The 19,646-nt window shown below is 40.3% G+C and overlaps 1 pseudogene; it reads left to right on the top strand.

Annotated features, from left to right (window-relative positions):
* Positions 1–16,017: 16,017 nt before the first annotated feature.
* On the top strand, positions 16,018–16,547 carry LOC139713877 (uncharacterized; annotated as a pseudogene).
* The last annotated feature ends 3,099 nt before the right edge of the window (positions 16,548–19,646 follow it).

Genomic DNA, 19,646 nt, shown 5'->3' with positions numbered 1-19,646 from the left:
CGGCGTAGGCACCCAACAGTGTCATGAATGACTTTTGAGGAGCATGACGAGCTTCGAGCCAGTCGAGATTGTGCTCTTCTCAGCACAGACCCTCCTCTATAGCAGAAAATGTATGGTGCCCCATATGGACGCACTGCTGTTTTGCAGGTGGTCTGTCGATGCGTGTTCAGTTTCACTATCTTGTGCTTGACGTGTTTGTGATTTCCCTCCTAGGGCTGTTGTGAGCATGTCCGTAGCGAGCGGGCACCTGAGTGACGTTGAAGAGGGGAGGTGACTGTGTGAGGGCAACGTAAAAAAAAAACTAAACTAAACTAAAAAACAGTGAATATTTGAGCAAAATTGGACAAATATATGCCCAGAAATTCTTTGCATTGGTATGCCATAAAATCATGTAGTGTGTATGGTACATAGCCCGGGCAAGTTGGTTGCTGGTTTTCATCTGATTTTGCATCATGTTGGAAATTCTGAGCGGCCATTTTGGTCAGATGAATACATGTGACCATGCCAACATAGCAGTGGTCGTGTTGTTTGTGGACACAAGATGTTTTGTGACTATATTTACATGACATCATATTTTGTGACTGAAAAAGAGAATCAACTTGCTGTAGGTTATATCTGTGATTGTTTGTTTATGTTTAATGTTCTTGCTCAAATATTCACTAAGGATCTCCACTGCCCGACAGCATCTGGATTGCTGTCTGATCTGGTAGAGCTATCTGTGGCATTAAGCATCTGTTGTCCCCAAGACATTGTACAGCCTGTTCATGCCCAAACTAGAGGTGAAAAGAGGTGAAAACCGAATGAAAAGCTTTATATATATATGCTCAGCTTTGCATACTGTACATATCATGTACATATGTTTTGGATGTTTTCAAACTGCTTGTGGAGCTCACTTTCAAAATATGAGAGGAAAAGGACATTTTTGTTTCTATCTCTTGTTTGTTTTGTATGTGTGTTTAACTTTTAACTGTCAACCTTGCATTGGTTAGTCATATCAGAATGGTGATGTGGCGACTAAGTGAACAACATGCCTAAGAAAAGCCTAAAAAAGAAAAAAAAATCTGCCTATTTTCTAAATGCAGAAGATGCTTGACTCTCCGTGTGCGAGTTAAATTGGAGTTCAAATTGGCTTCATCTTTTGTTACCAAGACGAACTGTGTAATACCGATACACTATTCACATATTATGTATTTCACATTTGCAAGACAACTTTGATAGTGGAGGAATGCGCAATGGTGCACCGTAGTGACTGAATGAAAAAATAAGAATTTCCCTTTGCGGGAGAAAGAGTAGCGACCTCTCACCTTAGAGTTCTTGTACCCTGCATTTGTTTTCCAGGAATTAATGTTCTCATGAGTAATTCATTTTTATAATATCAGTTGATTGGTAAAAATTTTGAATAAAAAAAAAGGGGGATTCCGATTGGCCACAAAGACAATATGCAAGGTTGACTGTCTGCCACATTAGGCTTTTCAGCCAGAAATCAAATTAAATGCCGTGTCTGCACTTCTGCCCAGTTTTTCTGGAAGGCATTCACTCAACAAATTGTATGATGCATATTTGACCGAGAAGATCGGTCTGTGTCTGGCCGTCGGGGATATGTTCCGCGGAGACTGCGTCTTGCTTCACGGATCCCCTCCTATGTCTCTTGAGGAGAGCGATAACATCAAAAAAAATAAAAGACTCCTCCGGACAGACGGCTTTTTCTTGTCTTTGTTTACATGTATTGTACCCTGAAAGAATCATGGCCTTTAATACAGAGTGAATAAATATGTGGTAATTACAACTTGGTAACAAATATACTTATGTCTGCATGCTGTGATTATTCCCAGTGACTGTGTTCGCTAAATATTATACTAACTAAATATTCTGCTTTGGTTGTACATGTATGTTGATAATGGCTGTGTACGGCTTTGACGTGCAAAAGCAGCTGGCTGTAGACCTACGAGTACACTTATGACCTGTGCTCAAAACAAAGCTTGTGTGGTATGCGACTTTATGTAAATATTCTCAACAGGCCACTTTATCAAAGGCTACAAATTCCTAATATGATAGAGGTGTCATTCTTTTCTTCTTCTTTTTTTCAAGTCATATGTTTCTAATACTGCGAAGTATCAGAGAGGACCAACTCTAAGCTAAATTATTATTGTTTTTTTTTTTGGGGGGGGGGTGGGTTGTGGTCACTGGGGATATGTTCACCAAGGGGAAAAAAAAACAGTAATACTTCATTTCAGTTTCCCATTAATGTCTTATTTGTAAATAGTCATAATGTTTGGCATATATTCTCCTATGCTATTGATGTGACATGTTAAAAAGTCTAGCTATTTCAGTTTGGTTCATTTGCTCTGTGAAGTGGACTGGTTCCATTTCATGTCCATTACATGGGTCTTATAGGAGGATGTGTGTACCTCAGCTGTAGCTGTAGTAAACAACCAAAAAAGGAAGAAAAATATTCTTGTGCCTTAACCCTGTACAGTGCAGTGTGAACGATGGACCACAAAATCAATTCATCTTGAGACTTTTAGTTATCTCCACAAAGGAGGCTATGTTGCTGCCAGTATCGGTCTGTTTGTTTAAATATTTGTCTGCAAAATAACTCAAAAGAGTTGTGAATGGACTTGGATGGCACGTTCAGCAAAAGTTGATAATGACACAGGGAATTGATGATTGAATTACGGTTGTGATCTGGATCGCCATCTGGATCGGAAATATTTAGAATCCAAATTTTGTGAAGGATTCTTTTAACACTAGGATATGGGGCCAACAAACGAGGGAATTCAAGCTGCGTGCATTTGAAGCGCACATACGTGTACGGAGTGGACACTCGAGGCACTGCACGAAGCAAAGGTAGAGATGCCAGAAAGGACTGTTTAGTTTTTCATTTGGGAAATAGAGCCATTTCAGCATATATTATGTATGTGGGTTGAAATGAGGTGCTTGGCAGAGGCCTGTGCTCTCTGAGTGTTTTTCTAGTTTTCTCTGTAACTTCTGAGTGAGAAAAACATGTTACATGCATTGACCAACAGAAAGATAACTCTTGCCAATCCAAAATAGACAAGAGACCCGGGGGTCATGCGCTCACCTTAGTATCGCAAGTTCACTTCCATGCATTCTTGCAGACTCTTACCTGAGAACATTGGAAACTTATGGTTGGGATAGCTTTGAGAGCTGGGGGCATGGTGTTCATTTACATATTCCATCACACCGGTAAAAATACCTGCCAAGTACACAACTTTATAGAATGTTGGATTATGCAGCTTGGGGAAAAAAAAAAAGACTTAAATCCCTATCACTTTTGATTAGAACTAGAGAAAAATATTATTTAATATTCATTAATTTAGGAGGTTTGGACCCCTAGGGCCCCCAAGGAAAGCATGGTGTCCATTCAAACACTTTGAGATCTTATCCCCATGGAAATGCTACTTGACAAGTGCGGTGAAAATCCATTATGTTGTTTTCAGCAAGAAGATGAAAATTTAGGCCCGCATTTGGACCCCCCCCCCCCTCCATCCCATCCTGCTTCCTTGGGTCCCAAGGGGGTGGGGGGAGGGCACCCCTGATTCTCCCATGAACAAACTTGAAACAACGGTTATCAATATACTGACTCATTGTATTAACTTAGCTCAATCATTTCTGGTTCTAGAGAAAATCTGTAATGGTTCCTTACAGGAGGGGGGGGGGGGGGGGGAGGTAGGACCCCTGGGGGCCCCCAAGTTGGGCATGGTGCCCATTTGATGGAATTGAGATTCTATCCCCCTAGGGATGCTACCTGCCAAGTGTGGTGAAATTTGTGATAGGGTTTTCAAGAAAAAGATGAAAATTGACGATTTCGGTCCAAATTTAGACCCCCTGGGGTCCCCCAGGTGGCGTATGGTGCCCACAAATGAGATCCTATCCCCTAGGGATGCTACCTGCCAAGTTTGGTGAAAATCGGTCAAGGGGTTCTCAAGGAGAAGATGAAAATGTAAAAAGTTTACGGACGACGCACGCCGGACGCCGGACGAAGAGCTATCGCAATAGCTCACTTGAGCCTTCGGCTCATGAGGTGAGCTAATAAACCTCTTTTTCTAGACCTGAAACTGAGTAACTGGTCAATTGTGTGTACATGACACAGTCATGGTACTGTAGTATGTACAGGAATTTTTTTCACCCATGTATAGAGCTTTCCAGTTTTTCAATGTTGTACACACAATGCTCTAAACCAGAACATGCTTTTCAATGTAGTGGCTGCATGTAAAGCCGAGATTGAAAAAAAAAAAAAGGAGAATTGATCCTTTGTATTAATGAGTTTGTGTGCATCAGTCTGATACCCAAAATGTCAAATTATGGGATATGGCAATTTTTGGATGGCACCAAAGTAATATTGATGATCTACTTTTTCTTTAATCTCACCTCATAGCAGTGAATTTCAACTTAAAACGGCAAAAGGCTAGATGTGTTGTGTAGTAATTCTTTTCCTTTCATAATGCAAAAACTGAATTTAAAGTGGAATTAGTGTTTCATCTCTTTGAAATCATCGAAGTTTATGAATTTTGCTTGCAAAACACTTTTTTTTTTCCAAAGTGAAATTAGATCCAACATAAAAGAGTTTACAAATTGATTGTCTTTACACCAGCTTTCATGTCAAAAATGTAATTCATCAATCTATTCAAGAATCTGCCCCCTCTGTACCCAGGGTATATAGATAGATCCTGAAGATAATGTAGCAATCAATCACCAAAGGAGAGAAAAAATGGCTGTTGCTATCCTCTTCAGGCGATAATGTGTCTTGTTATCAAGAAGAATTTCCAATTCAGTTTGTCAGAGTAAAGTCAGAGGTAACGAAAGCCTTCTCTGAAACAAACAAGCAAACAAAAAGCATGCCTCGCCCCTATCTCAGCCATGGATTCAAAGATACAACATGTGCATGAATATTGTTGATTATGAAACTTGTCGAACCAAGGAGGTATGAGAGAACTCTCATACCTCCTTGGTCGAACCGAAGACAATGATTTGTAGATGTCCATGTTCAGACTTAACTTGTGCATCATATTATAAATGCATGTCAGGTGTTGAGTCTGGTGACACAACATTTACTCCTGTGACAATGGCTCTGGACCCTGTCTTGCGAAGAGTTACAATTGATTATATCCTGTAAAATGAGGAATGTTCACGTACATTTTGAATTTCATGAATTTCGCAAGTGCCGGCATTCACAAAATTAAAATGCACGCAAAAGTCTTGCCTTCACAGCATGCATTGGATATAAGTTGCAATTTGCGAAAATTTCATGCTGCAAAAAAGGCCATTTGGCTCCAATTCACGAAATTTTCATGCTGCGAATATGTTGTGTTTTACAGTAGTTGATTTCTATCATAAGTCTATGGCAGCCTGTGTGGTAAGGGAATTTACAATCGATTATATCTTTTAATAAAATGGAGCTCTGGTGTTTTTATCTCCAAGGACGTAGGGTTAGGGTTGTGAGAGGGTTCTAGGTTCAGTTTGATGTGAGGAGTAGGATTAGGGTTAGGGTTATGTTTGTGGGTAGAATTTATGTCTGGCTTAGCATGCAAATATTTCATGAGAGCAATTGTTGCAGAAGCAAATGTGATGGAACTGTTTAGACCAGCGTGGGGAAAAGATAAAATAGTAGTGGTACAGTTCTTCAAACGATGTAACTAGTGGATGTCTGGTAGCTTGATGGATTGGTACTCTGGAGTGAATATCGGCCATATGCAGAAATCTGCCAAGATGCACAAAAAAAAAAAGAAACGAAATTATGAAATATGGGGGGGGGGGGGTGTAAAGATAGGTTGTGAAGTAGAACACTTTCACTATGATGTGCGTACTGTTTGATGGAAAGAAAGGTGGTTAGCTTTTTTTTTTTGCATTGGTATCAAGAAAAATATCTTCCTGATATGCATAGTTTCCGTATAGGGCATCGCCTGCTGGCAAAAATCCTGTGTATTTAAAGGACAAGTCCACCTTCATATACATAAGGATTGAGAGAATGCAGCAATATTAGTAGAACACATCAGTGAAAGTTTGAGGAAAATTTGACAATCCATTCAAAAGTTACGAATATTTTAAGTATCTGCGCAGTCACTGCTGGAAGAGAAGACTACTACAGTGTATGATGTCACATGCATACAACTATGATTCTAATAAGGAAAATAAAAAGAGAATTTCACAAAACTTTACTTTTTCAATAAAGTGCACAGTTCTTCGACTTGCTACTGACGTATGTTAAAGGTAATGATATTCCCCCTGCCTTCTGAAAGAGAGAAGTCGAGTGTTCTTTTGTTATGCGAGAAAAAATGGAAATATGTTGAATTTTCTTTATTCCTTCTTTATATCGTTGTACTCATGTGACATCACAAGCTATAGTAGTCTTTTCATCCAGCTGTGACTGAGCAGAAACTTCAAAAATTCATAACTTTTTAACGGATTGTCCGATTTTGCTCAAACTCTCACTGATGTGTTCTACTAATATTGCTGCATTCACCCAATCCACGATATCTATGAAGGTGAACTTGTCCTTTAATAATCAGCACGAGTACATGATCTCTATTGTGTGTTTTTGAGTGTGTGTTTGAGTGGTGTGTGTGTGTCTGTGTGTGTGTGTGCTTCTTTAAGATTGCCAATTGAACCAACATATGTTTTTGTTTTCATTTTCAGGTCTTGCTTATATTTTTTTGTCAGATTTTCTTTTAATGTGTACCATTGTCTGAAAAATGTAAACTACATGTTGATATAAATGAAAATTGTTGTGGTTTCATCTCAATTTTCCCCTTTTTGTCATTTGTGTTACTCATTTATGCACTTTCCATGCATACCTTCAGTATTTTTTTTCCATGCGAAAAAGTTGATTATAAGCTTTGATTTCAAGGAGCTAGGGACTGTGAGGTCAGAATTATGGTTGATGCTATGATAGCTCAACCTCCCACTCAAGGTACCAGGAATTTATGACCGTTACATTGCAGAATGTATAAGAAAAATGTTCTTTTCGTCTACAGCTGTGGTCACACTGGCAAAACGTCTTAAAGTTCAAGTTCTCGCAAGTTCAATTTCTTGAAGTTTTGATCAGTCTGAACGAAAACTTCCCAAAAACCTCTCATGAAACTTCCCTCTAAAACTGGGGAAATTTCCCAAACCCGAACCCCAAATCCCGCAAATCTTCTCGGAGTTTGTGCAGTCTGAAGGCAACTACTGAAACTTCATCAAGTTTGTCAGATGACCAGTTCACATTCTGTGTGCGGTGCCTCCATAAAGCTGTCAGACGGCACACGCTTTCCCCTTTGTGCACCAGTGATCCAAACTTATGAGAACGTACATGTATTGAGAACTGAAACTTCGAGAAGTTTGGCCACCAGTGTGAATGGACTAGCAAACTTCGCAAGTGTTCTCAAAGTTAAAACTTCTCGAAGATTTGCCAATGTGACCACAACTGGTAGCAAGCAAAAGGCTGTTTTGAAAAATTAGGATCCTATTTTCCCATTGTGTGAGATGAAAACATAAAAAAAAAAACAACTACAACACCCTTTAATACCTAGCGGAAGTTCTGGCTATTGAAATGACCAGGAAAATCTAAAACCTTGCATTTCTTTGTAATGAATGAAAGGATATTTTGGGATATTAACACATGTGAGTATATGGCAAAGCAAGTGTTTTTCAGAGTAAAGATTAAATACTCATATTACTCACCCCCCCCCCCAAAAAAAAAAAAATGAACCCACAACAACCATACAACAAACAGCAGAACAACAGCAACAACAAACACCATGATTGTCCCTCATCTATCATGCAGGTTTTGAATAAATGTTACTGTTGCATGTGGTTATGGTATAGTGTAGGTTTGCTGAAACGTCCATTCAGAAAAAAAAAAAAAATTGATCAGCCACGTTTTGATTGAGTCAGTTCTATCACAACAATTATACAGATAAAGGATGAAGGTAGAATAGTTTACATATTATGATTGGAATCAAGCTTTCATGAGAAAATCTGAATGGATGGGTTGTGGCCGATTTGATAGATAAAAAAATTATATTTTCATGTGAAGTAATGTGTGACTATCGTGTCTTGAAGATGTATAAATGATCATGATTTAGCATTCAATTTAGAATGAAGAAATATTTCAGGTGAAGTGTTTCAGTTGTGAAGATGCTGATAATTTTGTCCCCAGCACCCCCATAGTGTACAAAAGGAAGTCCTCATGTTAGACTTTGTTCCACTGTAACCGCTTGCAAATGTATAGAGTGTTAATTGTCAAGTAGAGATACACACGGAATTTGCCTTTACACTCAAAACTCAGAGCTGAAACCAAGACAAAAGAAAAACAAACCCTGTTGCTGTATCAGTGATGGGGCCCCGTTTTGTAAGCTTGACTGTAACCATATCTTTGGTGCAATGTCACCTTTTTCAATTTGAGGTGTTTGTCATTGGAATGCTGAATGGAACTGTGCAACAGTCCAGAGTGCGTATGTCTCGTTACCATAGCAACTATTTGCACAAATGGATGCTCGAAATGAAACATGTGCATAGTGGTTTATGCAATGATATGCAGAAATTATGTAGAAAATACACGCTTGGTTATATGTATTGCTGTTCTTCTGTTGCGTTTTTTGGTGGGAATGTTTTTGTTCTTTTGTAAATATGCATGCTTGCACTTAATGCTATCTGATTATGTATTCCCTGTTTTGTGGAGTGGACACAGTTGTTCTGAGATGATTAAAGTTTTCGATTATCAATGAATTATACAACATTTTCTGTGGAACAATAATTTTTTTAAGATCCAAGGCAAGCCAAACTGTTGAGTTGGAGAGCATAAAGAATTAAAGAATTTACATTGCAAGCACAAAAGGTGTACACCAATACATAGTGATATATATATATATATATATATATATATATATATATATATATATATATATATATATATATTATATATATATATATATATGTATATATATGTGTGTGTGTGTGTGTGTGTGTGTGTATAAAATCATTTATATTACATACACTTTATTAGGTACACACATATACCACCATTGTAAAATGGGTAATATCAAATCTGTATCTATTTGTCCATTCAAATTTTAATGAGCAGAATTCATGTCATTTGTGTGTGGTGTGTGTGTTGTATCAAGTGATTGGCACTTTTGCAGTATTCAGCTTTTCATAAGTTTATTGGTGAAGTCACTGAAATGAATTGGCAAGTCTTAACATTTCTCTCTTTGTGTGTGTGCATGTGTGTATGAGACACAGAGAGACAGACAGGCAGACAGGCAGACAGAATCACTCTTAAAACGGCCAAGTAATACTGTAAAAGTGGATATTTTCATGTGAGTAATTTTTCGCCCTTGGCCGGGTAAGATGAATTTCGCATGTTTGTAATTTTGCATAATCAAGATATCACATAGACGTCACATATAACAAACAAAAATACTTGCTTGCTTTTATTTTTGCATTAGTTTTTGGTCGCACGAAATGTGTATACAAATTCCACTTTTACCATAAATGGTTAACAATCTTGCTTGCTATACAAAAGAATAGTTGGATCGATAGAAAGATGGATGAATAGATAGACAGACAGACAGACAGACATGGACAGACAGATAGAAAGATAGAAAGACAGACACACAGACAGATAGAAAGACAGACACACAGACAGATAGATAGAAAGACAGACACACAGATAGATAGAAAGACACAGACAGATAGACATACATAGAAAGACAGACATACAGACAGATAGAAAGACAGACACAGACAGAAAGACTCGGATAGAAAGACAGACACACAGAAAGATAGAAAGACAGACAGATAGATGGATAGGTAGGTAGACAGACAGAAAGACAGACACACAGGTAAATAGAAAGACAGACACAGACAGATAGATAGACACAGACAGATAGAAAGACAGACATACAAACAGATAGATAGAAAGACAGACACACAGACAGATAGATAGAAAGACAGACATACATAGACAGACAGACAGATAGATAGAAAGACAGACACAGACAGAAAGACAGACAGATAGGTAGGTAGGTAGACAGACAGAAAGACAGACACAGACAGATACACATAGATAGAAAGACAGACACAAACAGACAGATAGATAGAAAGACAGACACACAGACAGATAGATAGATAGACAGACACAGATAGATAGAAAGACAGACATACAAACAGATAGATAGATAGAAAGACACAGACAGGTAGATAGAAAGACACACAGACAGATAGATAGAAAGACAGACACACAGATAGATAGATAGATAGATAGATAAACATATAGATAGAATCATGTAAATTAAAGGACAAGTTCACCTTCATATACATGCGAATTGAGTGAATGCAGTAATATTTGTAGAACACATTAGTGAAAGTTTGGGGAAAATTGGACAAAAGTTATTAATTTTTAAAGTATCTTCACAGTCACTGCTGGATGAGAAGACTACTAGAGTGTATGATGTCACATGCGTACAACGTTACAAGGAAAATATAAAGCGAATTTCACAAAATGTTACTTTTTGAAAAAAGTGCACATATCCTCGATTCGTCACTGACGTATGTTAAAGGTAATATCATTCCCCTTGCCTTCTGAAAGAGGGAAGTCAAGTGTTCTTTTATTTTGCGAGAAAAGTGAAAATATCGTGAATTTTCCTTATACTTTCTTTATATAGTTGTACACATGTGACATCACAAGCTTTAGTAGTCTTCTCATCCAGAAGTGACTAAGCAGAAACTTCAAAAATTCATAACTTTTAAACGGATGGTCCAATTTTCCTCAAACTCTTGCTGATGTGTTCTATTAATATTGCTGCATTCACTCAATCCACATGTCTATGAAGGTGAACTTGTCCTTTAATGCTTCATCACGTAGACATGCAACACTGCCGCAAGCCAATAACCACATTTGGCAACTCCTATAAACCAACTCTCCACATACCAAAAGAACACCTGTTCATTCTCAGTGCAAGCCCATGTCCCAATCATAAAGCACATAGCACCTGCACTAAAATACAAAATGTCACATATACCTCATAAATCAATAGAAGAGCTTGGAATATGTGCCATTTGTAGCACTGTCTTTATCATTCCACAATTGTTTTTTCATGACATTTGCTTGTCTTTTCCTTGCAGCATTTCTCCTACTGAAGCAATATGCATGTACTGAAGATAGATTGATTGTAGAATGTTGGTACGAGTAGGTGTGATGAATAATTCTCACTGTGTTCAGGGGAAGATTGTATCCCCCCCCCCCTCCCACACACACACACACACACACACACACACACACAAAGAAAAGAAAAGAAAAAGGGTGAGTATCTTATCTATTCACTATAGGAACATCAAAAGTAACAGCTGCAAGCTTAATGGGTAAGATTAAACACAGGGGAAACTGTACTGCAACTGGAAAAAGCTTCTCTGATAAAATTGCTAAAGGAGTGGCTTTGTTGCCATGGTGTGACAGATTGATCAAGGACGATGATGTGATAGACAAATGTAAAATGGTGTGCTGAACAAATTGCATCTGCTCTTACACCCTGAGCAAGCTTCTCATCTCATTCCACTGGGTAGCACTGTAAATAGTAATCCATGCACTTTTGCGCTATTAACCATGTCTAGACTAATTCACACAAAATGCCACCCACAAACTACATACATGTAGCATATAGCTGCCAGTGGTTATAACAGGGTTATCACATCACACAGTGAACCGCCAAAGCATAATTTCTCACATTCGCTCTAAACAAGGGCAGATCAAACTTCTTGTCTTTGATGAAATAAATTTCAAGTGCTTTTTTTTTCTGCAAAAAATACACAACTGAAGGTTTTATTGAGACATTAATAATTGCTCTATGGTTACATCAAACTCCACCTGTCAAGGTGTGGATCTCAGGTGTTTTATTACGGAACACAACTGGTATTTCCTGATTGTTTTCTTTAATTAAAGGAGAGTATTTCGGCGCTGTAACTCTACACTCTGAGTGCATGAATGCATGCATTGATTATGTATGACTACAGAGCTAAATGCATCCATACGTGATGAATTAATGATGACGGCAGCTGTACACTAATATGATATCAGTATCCATTAACAAATCATTGAAGGACACTCCTGGTAATGTTGACATGTTTAAGGGACACCTAGCAAAGGCAGAGATTCAATTGAAACCTAAGAAAGGCAGATATTCAATTAAAACAAGTTGGAAGTAAATATGCTTTAGTTGGTTAAGAATGTATCACATGAGGGGTATATAAAGAAGATGAGTTCTGGATGGGGCAGGGTGAGAATAGGTTTGTGGAGACCATTCTCCATGCAAGCCGCCCACCTCTCAGCCTACGACGTTGACTCCCCAATCTTCTGCACCATCTGTTGGGCAAGCTCCATTGCAACCTCAATTTAGGGTTCTGATAAGTCCAGAACCAACTGCCTCCCTCACTCCACCCTCCCCAAAGCACTGACATTCATCTTGAATACACCTAAAATTCAAAATATTAAATTTCCTATTAACTTCAAGGGTAATATCAAGGACAACCAGCATTTCCGTACATTGTGCTGCTGCTCTAAGTGATTAATTTGCACGAATGCAACATGACAAATGGGTGTACTGAAGTACAAAGGGCTTAGCAAGTATTTGTGAGAAGTATGGGGACAAAGACAGAGTTATGGATTGTCTGCCATGTGACTTGAAGAACTTTAAGCCATTATGACATATCAAGGGCAAGATTAGCCTAAGCACTACGTTTGGGTTTGTCCAGACCTTGCAGGTGTTCGTGAAAGGTGTTTGAAATGTGGGCTGAAACAATCGGTATCTCTGGAGAATTTGAATAGCGAGATCATGCTAAGACCAATCCTATGCCAAGTCTCACACCCTTGTGACGTATCTCACACTCAGTCAACCCAGTGACCCATCTCCTGCTCAGCCATCCAGCCAACTATTTTCTCAAACCTCCCTGGAAAAGCAGAAGGCATCAGCAGAGGATTATATGGAGTTCACAATGTACAGTTGCTAACAGATGGGGATATTCGATCTGATATTTGGGAGAAAGCAAAAATCTTTGGAAGACAGCAATACAGTCAACCTTGCCTAAGTCAAATCTATTTGGACTGAAGAAATAACTTCGACAAAGCCTGACAAAGGAATGCTCAAAATTATATCTTTTAGGATTATCTGCCATAAAAATTCCTAGATTATAATTATGCAAGTAAAATTATTATATAACAGGTATGCATCAAATTGCATAATTTCAACTCCTAAAATGAAAAAGCTCCCTACCATGGAAGGGATAGGACGCTCCACTCCCTCACAGTAACCCATTTCTATCCAGCTGAGAAACTTGGCATCTCTGCAAGTGAGATCACGCAAAAGATGCCTGGGGACATCGCAATGCCTATTACAAAAATGTCAAAGACAAACATATCAGTGACTCCCTTGGAGGCTTGCTCAAGTGGCTCCATAGACAGCTGCTACCAGAGACATGCTATTTTGCTCAGTAGTGTGGGGGAAGAGCCATACAAAACATTACGTGATCTGACCTTTTCCGACAAACCTTCAGCAAAGAGTTTTGGGGAACTGTGTGCTTTGCTGAAAGAACACTATTGCCCTAAGCGATTGACAGTCACAGAACAGTTCAAGTTCCATAATGCTACGCAAGCTCCAGGCCAAACCATTTCACAATATGCATCGAATCTCAAACAAATGGCATCACATTGTGCATTCTCAAATGATCAGTTGAAAGAAGCTTTAAGAGATCATTTAATTTGTGGCCTAGCATCATCTAACATTCAGAAAAAGCTGCTTTCTAACAACTATATGATTGCCCAAGCTATCGAAGTAGCCCTAGATGAAGAAGCGGCAGTCCAAAATGCAAAAGACATGTCCAGAAATGACGAAAAATCTGTGCACCATGTTTCAAAGAGGGCGAACCTGAAGGGTAAACATTCTGGCAAACACGGAGGGCTTCCGTTATCACTATAACTGACCTATTGACCTGACGCTGTAACCTTACTGCATCTAATCTGCATACATTAACTGTATCTAATCTGCATACATCACAAGACGGTATGAAACAGAGGAAGCAAGTCTTTCAAATGGTGCACCAGCATGGAATTTTGCAATGCCATTGCACATTCACTGGTTGTGTATTTGAAGGTACTACACATGTGAAGGCCACAATACACTGTGACAAACAATAAACGATACCACAGAACCTATAACCAGTTCCAGAGTCAGTAACATTTATTACAGTGTATTTGTACCATACAAATATCACATCGGCCACGAAGATGGTAAACAATGCCGTGAATGGCATCTTTTAGATTTCCTCTACCAGCTCCGCTCGATTTAGACACACAAGCCAACATTTGGATCCACTAGTCTTTCGTCACTTCTTGGGCAAATCAACCTTCCAGTTTGCTACAAAACTGAATGCTGTCATATAATGTCCCTCGGTACACAGGATACTGGACCTACTTTGCTATGCCTGAAAACATCCAGTGAACTACAGTACAGCTAATCAGCATTGCCTACAACATCAGTGACCAGGTCAGCTCATCAATCCTCACTAAATTTGCCAATTGGTTTACTGGTACCAGATTGGGTAATCTTACGGATGCAATCTGCCTGCTCCATGTTGATGAGTCAGTTACTCCCATCGCGCAACCTCACGGGCGCATACCATTCCATGTTCGCAAGTGAGTTGAAGCTAAACTTGAACGACCCCAGCAGTAAGACGTCTTCGAGTCTGTGGGCAATCAGCCAACACTATATGTTTCACCTATTCCCGTTGTGCAGAACCCGCAACCTGATCAAATCAGAATTTGTGTTGTCATGCAAGCAGTAAACCAAGCAATTAGGCGGGAAAGACATGCAACTTCAACCATCGATGACATTTTTGAAAAGCTAATGGAGCTGGGGTTTTCTCTAAATTCAATCTCGACAGTGGGTATCATCAGATAGAAAACTTGAGGAAGCTTCACACTATTTGACCATGTTTTCTACTCATGCTGATTTGTTCAAGTACAAAAGACTGAACTTTGGACTAAACAGCGACGCAGAGCAGTTTCAGAATTTCATCTAGTCAGCTTTCATGGGACTACCTGGCGTAATCAATATCAGCCATGATGGCCACGATCATACAAAGCATGATCAATGTCTAGGCGACCGCCTACAGCGGCTGAGAGAAAAGAATCTCACACTCTACAAAGCGAAATGTGAGGTCAACAAGACGTCCATCGAATTCTTCAGACACATCTTCTTGTTGACCGGTGTTTCACCAAGCCCAGTGAAAGTATAATCACTAGTTGTTGCACGCTTTCCAACTTCTCATGATGAAGTGAACAGCTTCATTGGATTGGCCACCTACTGTGTACATTTATCCCATTATTAGCAACCATTATCTGAGCCACTCCGCATGCTCACCAGGCCAGATACAGTATGGGAATGGGGTCGCTGCCATCAATCTGCCTTTGAAGACATCAAGCATGCTATCACTGAACATAATTGTAACATGGCATATTTCAACCCGCAGTTTCGCACAGCAGTGGTAACTTATGGAAGCCCATTTGGACTGTGTACCATGCCAATTCTTGCTACCCCAAACAGGTCCGATAACCTCGAAATTCGCGAGACAAGATAATTTTCCTCTGAGCGGGTAGTCAATCCCACTTCCGGTACGGCGTCTGCTATGTACACACATCGATTCTGTGTGCTGCATGCATGCGCTGCATACCGCGCTGCATAAGTGGCATGCCAGCTATAGCTAGCGTATGGAAAACCATGGCAATCAGCGTAACTCCCACAAAATATAATGAGTTTGTTTTATTTACATTTAGTTTTTACTGAAATTGAATAAAAATAAAATTAAAACTATTTTTTATTGCAAATATATTTTCATTTTATTTCTATGACCGTTATTTTGAACAATATAAAATAAACTTCCATTTTCAAACTACACTGCAGCGACCAGCCTCAAATGCTTTCGCATTGCAAACATCGACCAAATTTAGTTACAGTTCACCACAAAATGGATCACAAAAACAGTTTCGGAACTGAAGAAATCTTGTCTGATAGAGGAATACCTTGTTACGGAAAGCATCGGGAAGAACTTGTGACTCTTGCCGAAAAGGCCATCAAACTCTACAATGAAATAGAGGATTGTGACCACAAACTTTCCGAGCGAAAGCGACGCTGTGTTGCTGCGGAGGACGGCTCTGTAGTGGATCTGAATGGCAAAACAGTATAGTGGACTAGTGACTTGAAGGAAATGCCATCAATCACGTTTGGTGATGTTTTTGCGTACTTAACAGTGGAATGTCGGTGGTCATCGCAAAGGTTGAAGCATCATAAGTCAGACGATGGCTATCGTATGTTTGTTGACAAGCACATAGAAATGGTGGAAGTTGGGAAAATTGTTGACATCACAGACTTTGTGTGTACATTCGTGGTAAAGTGAAGCCGGAGCAGCGACACTCCGCTGATAGATATTTAACATGGCTGTTGTGTTGTAGTTCTGGAGAAGTAAAGTAAGCTGGTTGTGGATGTGTAGCAGCGTAAGTTCTTTATCACTAGAGCTAGAGTGTACTCATTTCTTAAACTTACATACATTAGACTCTATTGATTCAACCTCTGACAAGCCTGTTGTCATTGCTCTTGCTAGTTTTTGAAGCATTTATATTGCAAGTGGAGACCCATTGATTGATGACTGTTACTGTTAACTTAAACCTGTTTATTTGCATATAACAATTGATTGACAGTAAGAAATATGGCATTGTCCAGGAGTGAAAAGGCTGAGGTGTTGGGGCTGATGGAAGAATTAGAGAAATCAAGGATGGAGAACAAAATCCTTAGATGGGAAGAGACCCAAATGGAGGTGAAATTGGAGAAATTGCAGACTAAGGAGAGAATGCATCATGACTTGGAAGGAAGCGAAACTCCGAGCACACCCATGGGAAGTGTAGAGAAACCATGTTGTGCGACAGTTGACTCAGAAGTCAAGATTAAAGTCCCCCCAGCAATGTCAACATATGGAGGTCAGACCTCGGGTTACCTTTCCCAGGATTATGCTGCACAAGTACCAGACAAAGACTGCAGCCCTCTGCATTCAACACTTCGCCCAGCCCGAATGTCTACCCCACTTGCTCCGAAAAGGCAAGAGCCTACCTCATCAAAAGGAAACCTCTTCAACTCATCACCTACTGATGAGCTGGACTTGATTTTGAACACATTTGATCCACTACAATGAATTGAGAAAGAGAGTTCTACAATGAATAAAGTCAGCCGTGAACGACCAGTGATGATGCCAGATAGATATGATGGTACAACACCATGGCAAGATTACCACCAACATTACGAAGCCTGTGCTGAAGTAAATGGATGGAGTGACAAACAGGCAGCAAATTTTCTAGCCGCCAGCTTGCAAGGAAATGCAATGCGTGTAATATGTGACATTCCGACTATGCTGCGAAACTCATACAGTGAGTTAGTAAAACTGCTCGATCGTCGTTTTGGACGAGGACATCAAGCAGAAATTACTTAGTGAAGCTACGGCACTGAAGGCAAGGTCAAAGAGGGTCACTACAAGAGCTTGGCCAGGCCATCCACGAACTAGCCATCAGAGCGTATCCTGAAATTCCAGCCTCTGCAAGAGATAGACTTGAAAGAAATCACTTCATTGCGCAGTAGAGCACCAGTCCATTCGTGAAGGCATCCATCGTGCCCGTCCTACATCACTTGATGAGGCTATACAGGTTGCTATGGAGACCAAAAGTTTCGAAAGAGTAGAATTCCAAAGGAGGACTGAGAGAATGAGACATGGGAAATTTGTTCGAAGATTAGACAGCGAGACAGAAAGTAGATTCAGACAAGTTGAACACATGTTGTCACAGCAGAGCAGACAAATGGAGTCAATCACACAGCTCCTTATGGAAAGGCAGAAGAAAGCAAATGAACAAGAGACGACACAAAGGCAAAACCAGACTCAACCAAGAAGATGGCCTGCTGGTTTTAAGTGCTTAAACTGTGGAGAACCAGGACATATTGCTCGTCAGTGCCTTGCACCTCAGAAACAGTTGCACCAAATGAAGGGAAACGAAAGTCAGCCTCCCAAAGAATCCGTGGAAAGGCTGGACAGTATCTAAACTTGTGGTGACTCCCATTTATCCTCCATCTGCCCAGTGGTGCATAGGAAGAAAGACCAAGATCCTCCAGTTCAGCAGGAAAGCGGTGCACCACCACCACGTTCGCTTGCCACCTCGGAGAATACAAAAGCAATAAGTGGTGGACATTAAGGAGAACTGCAGAACATTCTTCCTACTGTCGTGGGATATTTACATCGAGGCAACACCTGCAAATTAGCACGCATATTTCTTGATGCAGGGAGTCCAGTTACCCTCATGAGGGAAGGCATCTTCCCAAGGACCAGTCAGGATACATACCAAGACCACGATCTCAGTCTTGTGGGAGGCAGCAAGATCAGAAGAAAGTTATGCCTGTTGGATTGCAGGGGCGGATCCAGGAATTCCGTAAAGAGGGGACGCGTTTACAAAATTAAAGGGGGGCGCACGCAGCCCTCCCCCATTTTTTTTCTTTTTATTTCTTTTGTTTCAACAAAAAATAAAGAGGGGGCGTGCGCCGGTTGCGGTCCTCCCTGGATCCGCCCCTGGATTGTGTCCTTGAGGATGTAGATGGTAACTGGTCACGTCCACTTACCGTGACAGAGATTAACAAACCATGTGGAGAAGCACCAATAGTCTTGCCTGAAGATCTCCAGAATTATGGATATCAGCGTTGACAACACACACCTGATGCTGTGAGATCCCCACTTGGATGGTTCATCCAGGGTGGACGCTCACAGTTCTACCGTGTCAGTGAACTATGTCGATGTGTCAGCCATTGGACCTCTGGAGGAGTTTATTGGTTTGGAGACTGCTGGCTTGGAGCCCAAAAAGAGCAAGTGTGCATCCGAATTCCTCGACGGAGGTGCAATTGAGGCTACGGAGCAGAGCGTGACCCAGCGCCAAGACGGGTCATATGAAATTCAGTTGCCCTGGAAAAGGTCACCGTAAGAGCTGCCAACAACTAAAATTACGCGGTAAAGAGGCTCATCGGGTTGGAACGACAGTTCAGAGATAGACCTGAAGAATGGAGGGTCTACTGCAAACAAATGGAAGATCAACTGTGCAGAGGCATCTCCCGCCATGTTACTGAGGAAGAACTGCAGAACGACAGAAAGACAGGCAAGAAGATGTGGTTGCTACCACATTTCGCTGTCAAGAAGGACTCGGAGACAACCCCTGTGTGAGTCGTTTATGACGCGAAATCTAGGTTCCAGGGACACTCCCTTAACGATTACCTCTCAAAGTATGATGACAATTTGAATTCCGACATCTTCAGCGTTGCCTTACGCTTCCGGGAAAATGAAGTGGAAATCATTGCAGACATCATGAAGATGTTTCAGGCCGTGAAGAACAGGTCTGAAGATGCAAGATTCCACCACTGCGTCTTCCGGGAATGTCTCGACCGACCCATACAGGCTTATGAACTGACAATGGTTACGTTTGGTGACAAGCCTTCCCCTGCAGCTGCCATCGTCATATTAAGACACATCGTAGAACAGCATGCACTTGGCGATGAGGGGCTCAACAAAGTAGTAAC

Source organism: Diadema antillarum, unplaced genomic scaffold (assembly GCF_040938485.1).
Source record: "Diadema antillarum isolate AM-2024a unplaced genomic scaffold, OU_Dant_1.0 seq00002086_RagTag, whole genome shotgun sequence".
Taxonomy (NCBI): domain Eukaryota; kingdom Metazoa; phylum Echinodermata; class Echinoidea; order Diadematoida; family Diadematidae; genus Diadema; species Diadema antillarum.
This window is presented reverse-complemented; position numbering and strand designations above follow the sequence as displayed.